We start from the raw sequence: 13,877 nt of genomic DNA, 5'->3' as shown, positions 1-13,877 counted from the left end.
TATTTCAATAAGCTGGTATTATCAACAAAGGACTCATGGCTTCTATGAAAAGAGAATCAGAGAAAAATAACAGAGAAACCAAAAAGCAACACTATGAGATGAAAAAGTAATAGAAAGAGAAGAAAGGGAAGGATGAACACATTAAGATGGAAAGGAAAAATGCCGAATTATGGAATGAATGTAACCTCCCCAAAATCATATGTTGGAGTAAAAAATCCAGTGTGGCTCTTTTGGAGATGGGGCCTCTAAGAAAGTAATTAATATTAACTGAGGTCATAAGCATGGGGCTCTAATCCAATAGAATTAATGTCCTTCTAAGAAGAAACATCGAAGCACTAGCTCCCACTCTCTGTGTACAGAAGAAAGGCCATGTGAGGACAGTGAGAAGGCTACCAGACAAAAGAGAGAGAACTCACCAGAAACCCACCGTGCTGGGTCCTTGACCTTGGACTTCTAGCCTCTAGAACTGTGAGACAACAAATTTCTGTTGTTTAAGCCACCAGTCTGTGGCATTTTAACTATGGAAGCTCGAGCAGACTAACATGCTGAGATTAGAATATTTCTATTTAGAAGGAAGCCCAAAATACAGTAACTAAATTAAAACCTGCACTAAAGGTTGGAAACAGCAGGATGTATACTGAAGAAAATGTAATCAGTGTAGAGTGTGTTTCTCACATTTCAGTGTACATGAGGGGTCACCTGAGGTTCTGATCAAGTGGGTCTGGGATCTGAGATTGTACACCTCCAACAAGCTCCACCACAGCTGGTCTGAACACACTGGTCTACACCCCAGTGGCTGTTGACAAGTTCAGAAGGTTCTAGACATGACTGAGGAAACATATAGATGTTCATGTGTCTAAAAGAAAGATCAGTACAAATGCAACAACAGAATAATTAAAAGTACAATAGAAAGAAATGTTGCTGAGGTCCAGAGGGAACTGAGAGTTCAGAGAAAGGCACTACCATTTTATGTGCAAAATTCAGTGAAACATTTTGGTAACTCTTCCCCAAACTGAAGAAAAACAAAACAGAACAAAACAAACCCCCCTCAAAAAAATACAACTAACATAACCAAAGGGGTAAAAAAGGAAGAAGACGAGACAGATTTATATTTCTCACATTCATTTGTAATAGAGGAAAATGCAAACAATCTCAATGTCCAATAATAAACTGTTTTAAAATGGTGGTATGTTCATAGAGCAGAAACTATGCTACAGGTCAAGTTACATAGCAGAAATATAACCAATAATATTAAAAATGTTGACAATATGTTGTAAAGTGGAAAAGGAAAGTTGCAAAACAGCATATAATTCTGCTCCTATAAAATATGTGAATATATTCATTGAAAAAACTGTAAGGATAAAGGCCTGCTTCCTAATATGTGATTGCAGGTAACATTTATATCCTTTCTTGCTGGTATTGCCTAAATTCTCTATAGTGATGATAAAATAGGTCTAGAAAAAAATGTCTAGAAAATATAAATCACTGAGGCACCTGGGTGGCTCAGTGGGTTAAGCGTCCAACTCTTGGTTTTGGCTCAGGTCATGATCTCACAGTTCATGAGTTCGAGCTCCACATCGGGCTCTGAGCTGACAGCATGGATCCTCCTGCCTGAGATTCTCTCTCTCTCTCTCTCTCTCTCTCTCTCTCTGCCCCTCCTCTGCTGTCACTGTCTCTCAAAATAAATAAACTTAAAACATTTTTTAAAAAAGAAAATATAAATCACTACTGATGTTATCACTGGGCACTTTATGTCCAATATCTTATTTCATATTTAACTATAAAGATCTAAATGGTTTTAGAAGGTAAATAGACATTGATTGTATTCAAGGAACATTAATTACTACTTACCTTCGGGAAAATTTTCAAGGCAACCAGGGACAGCATTGCTGTAACTTGACTTCTCTTGTTTGAGAAAATAATTTTCTTGTCCCATTTCTGATTTTCTATCTTAACAAAATTTCAAACATTCAAAAGAGAATAAATAAATGACATTGGAGATGGTTTTATGTTTTCTTGAAATTGTTTTTCAAATCAAAATTCACTTCTGTAAAACTAAGAATAGATAGGATTCTCAATTCTACTATAAATGTCATGACAATTATATCTACTGAGCAACAGATTTTTAAAGTAAAAATGAGGGAGAATGGGTGCTAGAGCAGATGTATTTTTATGCCCAAGTGATGATAGAACCTGTGTTTTTTTTTTAGTTAGAAGGAAAAAAAAAACGTACTATTTTGGAAATAGATTTTTTTTTTTTTTACTGTTTTTCCCTAAATGTACTTTGGTTTTACTTTCTATGGGCACTTCCTAAATCTAACTGCATATTCTGAATCAAAAGTTACAGAGATTTTCCCACATATATCCAATCTGCAAGTTCAACATGATTGCCTATCAAGCACAATGTAGTGGGGAAAACATTAGATTTGAACCACAAGTTGTGTGCTCATATCCCAGATATACTCCCAATTATAAATCTTGAGCAAGTTACTGGAAATTTCTTAAGTCTCCATTTTCTCACTTACACAATGAGATTAGTACCATCTACCTTACAAAATTGCTGGGGAGGGGCACCTGGCTAGTTCAGTTGGTTAAGAGTCTGACTTGATTTCAGCTCACAGCTCGTGAGTTCCAGCCCTATGCGGGGCTCTGAGCTGACAGCGTGGAGCCTACTTAGGATTATCTCTCCCCCACTTTGCCCCTCCCCTGAAATTTCTCTCTCTCTATGTCAAGAATAAATAAATAGGGGTGCCTGGGTGGCTCGGTCGGTTAACCGTCCGACTTCGGCTCAGGTCATGATCTCGCAGTCAGTGAGTTCCAGCCCCACGTCGGGCTCTGTGCTGACCACTCAGAGCCTGGAGCCTGTTTCAGATTCTGTGTCTCCCTCTCTCTCTGCTCCTCCCCTGTTCATGCTCTGTCTCTCTCTGTCTCAAAAATAAGTAAACGTTAAAAACAAATTTTTTTTAAGAATAAATAAATAAACCTAAAAAAAAAGATTAAACTTGACAAAGCTTATTAAATAAGCATAAAGCATACTATACCTTTGTTTCCTTTTTATTTTTTCCATCTTCCCTGAAATTTGGTTAAAACAAATCTTGTTTCAAAGACCCAACATGTGTGTCTCTCTTCCTTGAAGCTAAGGCCATTTCTGGTAAGAGTATGCCCATCGAACTGTGTAATATAAGACGCATATTCTTGTTTTCAGTGGAGACCTTTGTAATTTGTGTCATTTTGCTCTTACCCAAATATTCTCCAACTGTAGATCTCAGACTGTGGCTCTGTCACATGGCATATATCTTCCATGCGCTCGCTGTGTGAGCCCACTTTATCACCCCTGTCCTATCCCTACTATGGGAAGGACCTGTATAATTAGAAAGTGGTTGCACAGTAACCACATTATCAAGCATCTCATTCCACTTCTGTCTTCTATCTCCAGACAACTAGTGGAGCATTTTTGGTTAATAGTCTTTAACCAGAACATTCAAAAGTAAAATTCCAGGTTGCTGATTCAGGTTTTTTTTTTTTAAGTTATTTCCCTCTATTTTTATATTCACCAGGCTTGTGTGTGAAACAAGAACTGAAGTGCTCACAGATGAGGCAGCGATTAGCATCCAAACCTACCCCATGCCAAGCAAGAGCTGTTGTTGCTGAGATCCAAAGTTATCTAGGTGATCACTGACAAATAGCTTCCCCCAGAACATGAGAAATCTCCAGCCACCTGCTCTTTCTTGGCTGGTGGAGTGAAACAGATTTCCTAGTCTACTGGCTCTGCTAAACTGTGAGTTCCAGGTGAGCCAAAGCCACTCTTCCAGCCATTGAAAGAAAAAAATGACCTCAGTCAGCAGGAGGACTCTCTCCTGCCAGAAGAAAGGAAAAGAGACTTGAGAAATCATTTAACCCAAGACCCTCATTGTACAGATCAGAATTCAGGTCAAGTGCTTCGCCTAAGTCATAAAGCAGTTATTTCATTGCAAAAACAGTATGAGCAAAAACCTCTCTGGCTAAATTAAAGATACTCCCAGGGGGGCATCATGATGTATGTAATGAGCAGAGTACTGGTATTGATTGAGACTCTCTTGGCTTGTATTTTAATTCTTCAATTATATACAAGCTACCAAGGTAACTTTAGCAACTTCAGTTTCCTTGATGCTATCTTACAGGGTCATTTTGAAGAGTACGTGTGACAATTCACATAATAGTCATGTAATTGCAACATGTAATTGTTATGTAATTGTACATAAATTAAGTACATGCTAGCAATTATTATTATTATTCAGTGCTAGCAATTATTATTATTATTTAGTGGCCCAGGAAATGTAAACCTATCAGCTATCTACTGATATCTTCAAAAGAAGAGGACATCCTACAAGGAACTGTGAAGTCAAATAAATTTCCAAAATTTAAAGCTAAAGTTAAATAGTTGGTCTAGATCACCAACTATTCAGTCTTTTAAAAATTCTCTCTTCCTTATCTTTGGAATGACTATCCAAAGATTTCAGCAAATGCAACTGGCCCAGAAATGTAACCACATATAATATAGACCTTAAAAAATAAAGGTTTTTATTTCCATCTAAAACTCTCATTTTAGCCTTTAAACCAGATTCTAGCTCTTTTATAGAAGAGGGAAAAAACAAACATTTACAAAGTATGAGGAACTCTGCCTAATTTGAGCCTTGAGCCATGGTTTAAACATTCTTTTCAAGAAAAGCCTCCATGATTAATTATCACTAATTATATTTTTTTTCTCTAGGAGATCAACAATGAACTAGATAACATTTGGGAGAGTTTATTTTTGGTTAGCCTATTAATCTTAGCCAGAATAATCAGGGGTTGGGAATATGAAAAGATTTCAGGAACATCAGAGATCAGGATTTTCAAAAAGGAACAAGGCAGGGTTTTCTCCCCTCCCCCAAAATAACAAACAAACAAACAAACAAACAAACAACAAACAAAACAAACCAAAGACACAGGGGTGAGGTGAGGGTACCTATAGAGCTTACTCCTTTAAGTAGATTCTTTAAAAAAAAACCATTTTGAGTATTACTCTTAGGCCTGGCCATGTTTATTGATATGACTATGGATTTGGGACACCTTTGGGGAGACCCACTCCTTCTTTAACTTCAAAAATCAGTAAATATGAGCATACAGTTTCAAGAAATCACAAGCTGTCATTTAGCTTACCTCCCTGGTACCAGGTATGTTTTCTCAAATGATTTCCTAGTGTCCTTTTACTACATACATAAAAACAGAAGCCATTGGAAGTGGCTTATTGTCTTGCAACTATGAAAGTTCCCTCAGGGAAAATCTGAAACAAGCCCCATACACAGGGGAGAAAGGGACTGAAGAAAGAGGCAGGCCACTCCAGATGGGTAGGTGGCAGTTTTAATAAGCAAGGAAATTTGCAAATAACGCTGGTCTTCTTCACCAAGCAGATCCCTGCATCCCCCCACCAAAACCATGAAAGTTTACACAGAGGCCTTACCTGGGCTCAGTCACGTGCATACGGTACAGAGGGTCTCAACAACACTTGGCTCTCTCACATCTGTGTTTTTCAAGTTTCTCCGAACTTGAGAAGAATGGGCAAGACATATACTTCAAGACAGGGGAAGGGTTAATACATAGCCTCTGATTGCTGGAGTTCAGCTCAGAGGTCAATCAGCAGCCATGTCCTCTGACGACCTCCTCCAACATGGCGGGATCAAGCAACTGGGGCACCCACATGGAACTTTCAGATGTTTCATATTCCAGGAGTAATTTCTCTGATTCCCTTAAGGAGGTTGCTATGGTATTGTCCGGCCAGCTTCATTACAATATTATAGGCTGCTACTCCAAAAATATTTGTCTCATTTTCTTAATTGTACAGTGGACACTGAAAGACATTGTAGGTCTTTTTGTTTGATTATTTGTGTGCGTGTTTTGTATTTGGAAACATGAATGCGGAAAAGGAAAATGATAATAATGAAGATCCTATAGTGTTAGAGTTCATTAAGCTGGTTAAAATTTTCCCAGCTGATACTTTCTTCTCTTGTTGTGTGAGGAAACTGACTTTTTTTTTTGTTTCTTTATTTAAATGGATATAGTATTAGGTGAGAGAAAAAAATCATTTTGAGTATTCCTTCTAGGCTTGGCTGTGCTTATTGATGATAAGCAAAACTTAATCAATTGGGCAAGGCCACCACCCTCCTCCCCCAGCTGTCTTCACTCGAACTGAATCAGGAAGCAATTTTATAGGCAATTATGTTTGCTTTTTGGTGCTGTCACTTTATATAAAATTTGCCAGTAAAAAAAAAAAAAAGTTGCCACTATGTTCAACTGCAAATGTGGAATGATAACTCATTTAAATGAGAATTGAAACCTGTAGTAAGGCATGAATTTCTGTGATGAACTTAGTAAAGCAGCTGGTTTGAATTTGACTCACCAAATAATGATGAGTTAGGAAGTTGAGGGATGTGAACAAATGGAGAAAAAAAAATGGATAATAGATCAAAAAAGATCTGGCACAAATATAGAAGTGCCAATAATATAAGCCTTATTTTTTTATTAAAAAAGATTTTTTTTTACATTTATTTATTTTTGATAGAAGAGAGACAGAGCACAAGTGGGGGAAGGGCAGAGAGAGAAGGAGACACAGAACCCAAAGCAGGCTCCAGGCTCCAAGCTGTCAGCACAGAGCCGGACGCCGGGCTCAAACTCACAAACCGCGAGATCATGACCTGAGCTGAAGTTGGACGTTCAACGGACTGTGCCACCCAGGTGCCCCTATGACCTTATTTACTTTCATTTGTTTCCTAAAGCTTTGGTCCTTAGTAAGGTTAGAGAAAGATCATCTTAAGAATCATCTAGAACAACATGAATGAACTTTGAATAATTATGCAAAGGGAAATAAATGAGTCATAAAAAGACAAATACTGTTTAATTCTACCTAAGTGAGGTATCTAGAGTAATCAAAGTCATGGAGACACAATGTCTGATGGATTCCAGAGGCTGTCGAGAGGGGGAAATGAAGCTGTTTAATGGGTACAAAGTTTCAGTCTGGGAAGATGAAAAAGTTCTGGAGATGGATGGTTATGATGGTTGTACAATATGAATATACTTAATGCTACAGAACTGTACACTTTATTTTCTTGAGAACCATAACTGGAGAAAGATAGCAAAGAAAAAGATTGATTACAATGATAAAATTGAAATAGCCGTGGAAAACAAAATGTGTGTGTGTGTGTGTGTGTGTTACCAAATTTCCTTATAAAATCTGCTTTAACCTTAAAATGTGTAGAAAAATCTCAGCAAAAGAGTGCCCCCTTGTGGACCTCTGTAAGGTGGCAAAATCCATAATGAATAAACCTGGCTGTCCCTCTGAAGTCTCTTGAATTATACATTCCAGTTCTTGCACGTAACCCCCACACTTACATTCCTTGAGGGCAGAAGAACTCAAACACCTCCCCAAAGTTAATTCAAAATCAGAGACCAAAATAAGGATGTTGATATATTTTGGAGAGATTCTTTCTTTCACTGTTTTTGTTGACAGTCAAAAGACAATTAAATTTCTTAAAAGTTTTAAAAGTTGAAGCTCAATTTACATGGTAATTGTAACATAGGGTATTTAAATTCATATTGGGTTTCTGGAAGAAGCCTCTTCAGCAGAAAAAAATATTTGGAGTGAGTTTTTTTGGAGGGGTATGTTTTTGAAGATTAACTTTATTTCATTCATTACTATATTTATATATTACTATATTTGGTTCTGTTACTCAGCAGGAGCAATTTTGCTGTTATTGGCATCTAATTTTGTTGTTAATAAATAAGAAACTGGAGAAAATAAATCTCTCTTTCATCATCACAAAACGGTATAATGCCCTTCCACAATAGATATTTTTTGCTTTTTGATGATTGCATAATTGTTTCTTTTTTTAACCTAGAGAATTTCATCAATCTCATTTGGTGGCCAAGGAACATGTTAAATAAAATTTCTCAAGGTCATTGAAAGAATGAGTGGGAAAGCAAGATTAAAATCCTGATGTACTGATTCTGTACACTAATCTTAGCCAATTGCCAATGCTGCTGCTCTAAAAATGCATATTCTTAAGTGGAAGAAATTTTGAGTTGAGATTTCTCAAAGTAATTCTATGATTTTGAGGGGGAAATAACTTATAGGATTTGATTAAAAAATTATTTTGTAAGTATAGGTTCTTTACAAATATCTTAAGTTGAAGAAGACAACAGAATGATTAATTGCACCTGCTGGCAGCTTTCACTTGACCTTGTAAAGGTTAGAGTTCTCCAGAAATCTCATTAGACACACTTTCTACCCTTGGGCTTATTTTCCTTAGGATCTAGAACCTGAACTAATCTAGTATTAATGAAATAACTGTAAGTAGCTTAAGCTATTTGTAGTTCTGCATCCTGAGATTCTTTGGAGACCATTAATTAAAAGTTCATGATGTCATTATAATATCTCTTTAACAGGCTAGTATCATATCCAATTGTAACTATGTTGGTATTTTTAAAAACGTCTTATTTGGGGATAATTTTAGATTAACAGAAAATTCCAAAGATAGTATAGAGAATCCCCATGTACTCTTCACCCAGTTTTCCCTCATGCTACCATCTGACACTACCACGTTAACTGTGTCAATATTTAGAAACTAATATTGGTACGTCAGTATTAACTAAACTCCAAATTTTATTCTCTTTTCCTATTAAAGTTTTTTCTCTATTCCAGATTCCCATCCAGGACATCACATTGCATTTAGTCGTCATGTCTCCTTAGTCCTCCGGTCTGTGACAGTTTCTCAAACTTTCCCTGTTTCTCATGACCTTGACAGTTTTGAGGAATATGCATTTTGTAGATTGTCTCCAAATCTGGTTTTGTCTGATATTTTTTTTATGAATAGACTGGAGATTTTTGTGTGGAATACTAAAAAGATGACAGTGGCCTTCACATCACATCATATCAGAGAAACATGATACCACTGCTAAGGTGACCTCGGTCATGAGGTTACAATAGTGCTTGCCAAGTTTTCCATTGTAAAGTTGCTGTTTTTTCCATTTTTTCTTTTCACTGTTTTTTGGAAGGGGATCACTATGTCCAGCCCACACTAAAGGTGGAGGGGGAGCTGGTGGTGGAGAATTTTGCTCCACCTGCTGGAGGGGGAGTATCTGCACACATTATTTGGAATTTTCCATAAGGAAGACGTATCTCTTCCCTCCACCCCCATCTATTTGTTTATTCAATGGTTTCTTTATATCAGTATGGACCTGTGTATATTTTATACTTTGGATTATAATCCAATACTACTTTCTTTTGCTGCCTAACTCATTCCATCTTTGGCCATTGGGATCTCTTTCAAGATTCATTCCTGTGACCTTTTGTTATGCCCCCATTCTTTTGTTTTCTTAAACACTTCCTTACATTTTAGCATTACAAAATGCTCCAAGTTCCTCTAATATTTACCTTGCACCAGACCTAAAATCCACCATTTTACCAAGGAGCTCCTATTGCTATTGGCAAATTGTAGTTAGAAACCAAGATTTCCACACTTGGTGCACTCATTGCTATTGGTGTCACTGCTTCTCGGCCCTCTTAGCAGATGGAACTAGGAAACAAGTATGTATATTAACCTATGGATACACATATATATATATAATTATCTCTGTATCTCTCCAGCTGTATATAGATCCTGGGTGGATGGATGGATGGATGGATGGAAGGATGGATAGGCAGGTAGGTGGTAGATAGATAGGAATCCATACTGAAGTCTCTGACACCAATCCAGTACCAAAGGATTTGTTCTAGCCTTCTGTGAGAATTTTTTTTTAATTCTTGAATTTTATTTCCTCTTATTAACTGAATTTTTATAACTTGTTTTATATTACTGAATAAAATTCCCTTATTCAGCTACTGCCAGTGTACTTTGGTGGCGTAATCATGTTGCCATATCGTTTTGTGTAAGTCGAGTAAAAGTTTTTTGACCCAGGTATAGACAGTGCTGGTTGCCTACCTAATATCTATTCATCTCTTCTCTGTTCCCCAAATTTTAGAGGTAGCCCTATATCCAATTTAAAAATTCTCCTCTCCAGACTGTCTTTAAGCTGGAGTTGCTCTATGTAATTTATATTTATAATATACAAGAGGAAGCTCCCTGGGTGGAGCACACAGGAAAGCTATTGTTTTCTCAATAAAATACATCTTTGTTCTTCATTCTACTCTCTCCCTCTCATCTGAGACATGCACATGACGTCTGGAGATGGAGCAGCCACCTTATGGTCAAGAGGATAAAAGCTATACAGTAAAGATGGCAGAGCCACAAGATAGGAGTTGGTCTCATGAGTTCTCAGACACCTGCACCAGCTTTAGACTGATGACCTCCAGGCTTGTTACTTGGGGAAAGTGAGTTCATATTATGCCAGCTACTGCAGTCTGTTATGTGAGGTTGAACACAGTCTTTTTTTTAATAATTGATTTACTTTTTAATTTACATCCAAATTAGCATATAGTGCAACAATGATTTTAGGAATAAATTCCTTAATGCCCCTTATCCACTTAGCCCATGTCCCCTCCCACAATCCCTCTAGTAACCTTCTGTTTGTTCTCTGTATTTGAGAGTGTCTTATGTTTTGTCCCCTTCCCTGTTTTTATATTATTTTTGTTTCCCTTCCCTTATATTCATCTGTTTTGTATCTTAAAGTCCTCATATGAGTGAAGTCATATGATATTTTTCCTTCTCTTACTAATTTCACTTAGCATGATACCCTCTAGTTCCATCCACATAGTTGCAAATGGCAAGATTTCATTCTTTTTGATTGCCGAGAAATACTCTATTGTATATATATACCACATCTTCTTTATCCATTCATCCATCTATGGGCATTTGGGCTCTTTCCATACTTGGCCTATTGTTGATAGTGCTGTTATAAACATTGGGGTGCATGTGCCCCGTCAAAACAGCACACCTGTATCCCTTGGATAAATGCCTACTGGTGCAATTGCTGGGTCGTAAGGTATTTCTGTTTTTAATTTTTTGAGGAACCTCCATAACTGTTTTCCAGAGTGGCTGCATTAGTTTGCATTCCCACCAACAAGGCAAAAGAGAATCTCTTTCTCCACATCCTCGCCAACATCTGTTGTTGCCTAGTTGTTAACGTTAGCCATTCTGACCGGTGTAAGGTGGTATCTCATTGTGGTTTTGATTTGTATTTCCCTGATGATGAGTGACGTCAAGCATTTTTTCACGTGTCGGTTGGCCATCCGGATGTCTTCTTGGGAGAAGTGTCTATTCATGTCTTTTGCCCATTTCTTCACTGGATTATTTGTTTTTTGGGTGTTGAGTTGGATAAGTTCTTTATAGATTTTGGATACTAACCCTTTATCTGATAATGTCATTTGCAAATATCTTCTCCCATTCCATCGGTTGCCTTTTGGTTGCTGATTGCTTCTTTCAATGTGCAGAAGATTTTATTTTGATGAGGTCCCAATAGTTCATTTTTGCTTTTGTTTCCCTGTGCCTCCAGAGACGTGTTGAGTAAGAAGTTGCAGCCAAGGTCAAAGATGTTTTTGCCTGCTTTCTCCTCGAGGATTTCAATGGCTTCCTGTCTTACATTTAGGTCTTTCATCCATTTTGTGTTTATTTTTGTATATGGTGTAAGGAAGTGGTCCAAGTTCATTCTTCTGCATGTCGCTGTCCAGTTTTCCCAGCACCATGTGCTGAAGAGACTATCTTTATTGTACTCGATATTCTTTCCTGCTTTGTCAAGGGTTAGTTGGCCATACGTTTGTGGGTCCATTTCGGAGTTCTCTATTCTGTTCCATTGATCTGAGTGTCTGTTTTTGTGCCAGTACTATACTGTCTTAATGATTACAGTTTTGTAATACAGCTTGAAGTCTGGGATTGCGATGCCTCCTGCTTTGGTTTTCTTTTAAAGATTGCTTTGGCTATTCACGGTCTTTTCTGGTTCCATAAAATTTTAGGATTGTTTGTTCTAGCTCTATGAAGATTGCTGGTGTTATTTTGATAGGGATTTCATTGAATATGTAGATTGCTTTGGGCATTATTGACATTTTAACAATATTTGTTCTTCCTATCCAGGAGCATGGAACATATTTCCACTTTTTTGTGCCTTCTTCAATTTCTTTCATAAGCTTTCTGTAGTTTTCAGTGTATAGATTTTCCACCTCTTTGGTTAGATTTAATCCTAGGTATTTTATGGGTTTTGGTGCAAATGTAAATGGAATCAATTCCTTGGTTTCTCTTTCTGTTGCTTCATTGCTGGTGTATAGGAATGCAACCGATTTCTCTGCATTGATTTTATATCCTGCAACTTTGCTGAATTCATGAATCAGTTCTAGCAGGTTTTTCGTGGAAACTTTTGGGTTTTCCACATAGAGAACCATGTCATCTGCGAAGAGTGAAAGTTTGACCTCTCCTCACTGATTTGGATGCCTTTTATTTCTTTGTGTTCTCTGATTGCAGAAGCTAAGACTTCCAATACTGTGTTGAATAACAGTGGCGAGAGTGGATATCCCTGTCTCGTTCCTGACCTTAGGGGGATAGCTCTCCATTTTCCCCCATTGAGGATGATATTAGCATTGGGTCTTTCATATATGGCTTTTATGATCTCAAGGTATGCTCCTTCTATCCCTACTTTCTTGAGGGTTTTTATCAAGAAAGGATGCTGTATTTTGTCAAATGCTTTCTCTGCATCTATTGGGAGGATCATATGGTTCTTGTCCTTTCTTTTATTGATGTGATTGTTTTGTGGATATTGAACCAGCCCTGCATCCCAGGTATGAATACCACTTAGTTGTGGTGAATAATTTGTTTAGTGTATTGTTGGATCCAGTTGGCTAATATCAAAAATATGGAACGCTTCATGAACCCGAGTGTCATCCTTGCACAGGGGACATACTAATCTTCTCTGTGTCTCCCCAACCTTAGTATATGTGCTGCCAAAGCAAGCACTGTTGTGTCATATTTAGGTGTTGAAAAGTATATTTAGTTTCAAGGGTTAATTTACAAAGAATTTAATGGCATTCTTTTTATCATCAGGGCCAGCAAGTTTCAGGATCAAACAAAGCTTCATGTATACATACTGGATAAAGGCATACATTTTAGAAAAACAAGGGACTTGTGTATGGGCCCTCAGATATTCATATCATAAAAAATTGATTTTCAGGATGTGATTTAATATATTAATAATACAGCCCAAAGATTTTTGGGAAGGGAGGAGAAGATACAGGGTAAGGATTGGAAGAATTCAGGGATTGTAAGGTGGGAGAATACGCAGTTTGAAAAAATCATATTAGGGGGCTCCTGGGTGGCTTGGTCGGTTAAGCGTCCAACTTCGGCTCAGGTCATGATCTCAGGGTCCGTGAGTTCGAGCCCTGCGTCGGGCTCTGTGCTGACAGCTCAGAGCCTGGAGCCTGTTTCAGATTCTGTGTCTCCCTCTCTCTTCCCCTCCCTGTTCATGCTCTGTCTCTCTCTGTCTCAAAAATAAGTAAACGTTAAAAAAAAAAAAAGAAAAAATCATATTAGGAGTATAATGACTTTTGATCACTATATTTAATATTCTTTGAAAGTTGATAATAATGATAATAATAATAGATATGTTCTTCTATGTTCCAGCCAAAATGCTAATCAATATGACATTGGCTTGCTACAATAATACTTTGCAGTAGCTACTCTTAGTGTCTGCATTTAAAAAATGAGGAAACTCAAATATGGAAATTTAAGCTCACATATCAAGTTAGTGCATAGTATTCAAAACCAAGAGCATCTTATTCCAGGTCCTATGTCCCTTCCCACCTCACCAAACTGTTTCCTTGCTAAATAACATTAAAGGAAATTATAGGGCTCCTATCTTATCAGATAGCACTTTACAAAAGG

At 37.4% G+C, this 13,877-nt stretch overlaps 1 non-coding gene across 1 annotated transcript; it reads right to left on the bottom strand.

Moving 5' to 3' along the window:
* Positions 1 to 12,846: 12,846 nt before the first annotated feature.
* On the bottom strand, positions 12,847 to 12,953 carry LOC132660433 (U6 spliceosomal RNA). The gene has a single exon (XR_009601783.1). It is a non-coding gene; the product is annotated as a U6 spliceosomal RNA (small nuclear RNA).
* Between the last annotated feature and the right edge of the window lie 924 nt (positions 12,954 to 13,877).

The sequence above is a fragment of the Panthera onca genome, chromosome B4, assembly GCF_046562875.1.
Source record: "Panthera onca isolate mPanOnc1 chromosome B4, mPanOnc1 haplotype 2, whole genome shotgun sequence".
Lineage (NCBI taxonomy): Eukaryota > Metazoa > Chordata > Mammalia > Carnivora > Felidae > Panthera > Panthera onca.
Note: the sequence above shows the minus strand (reverse complement) of the source record. Positions and strands in the feature narration are given on the sequence as shown.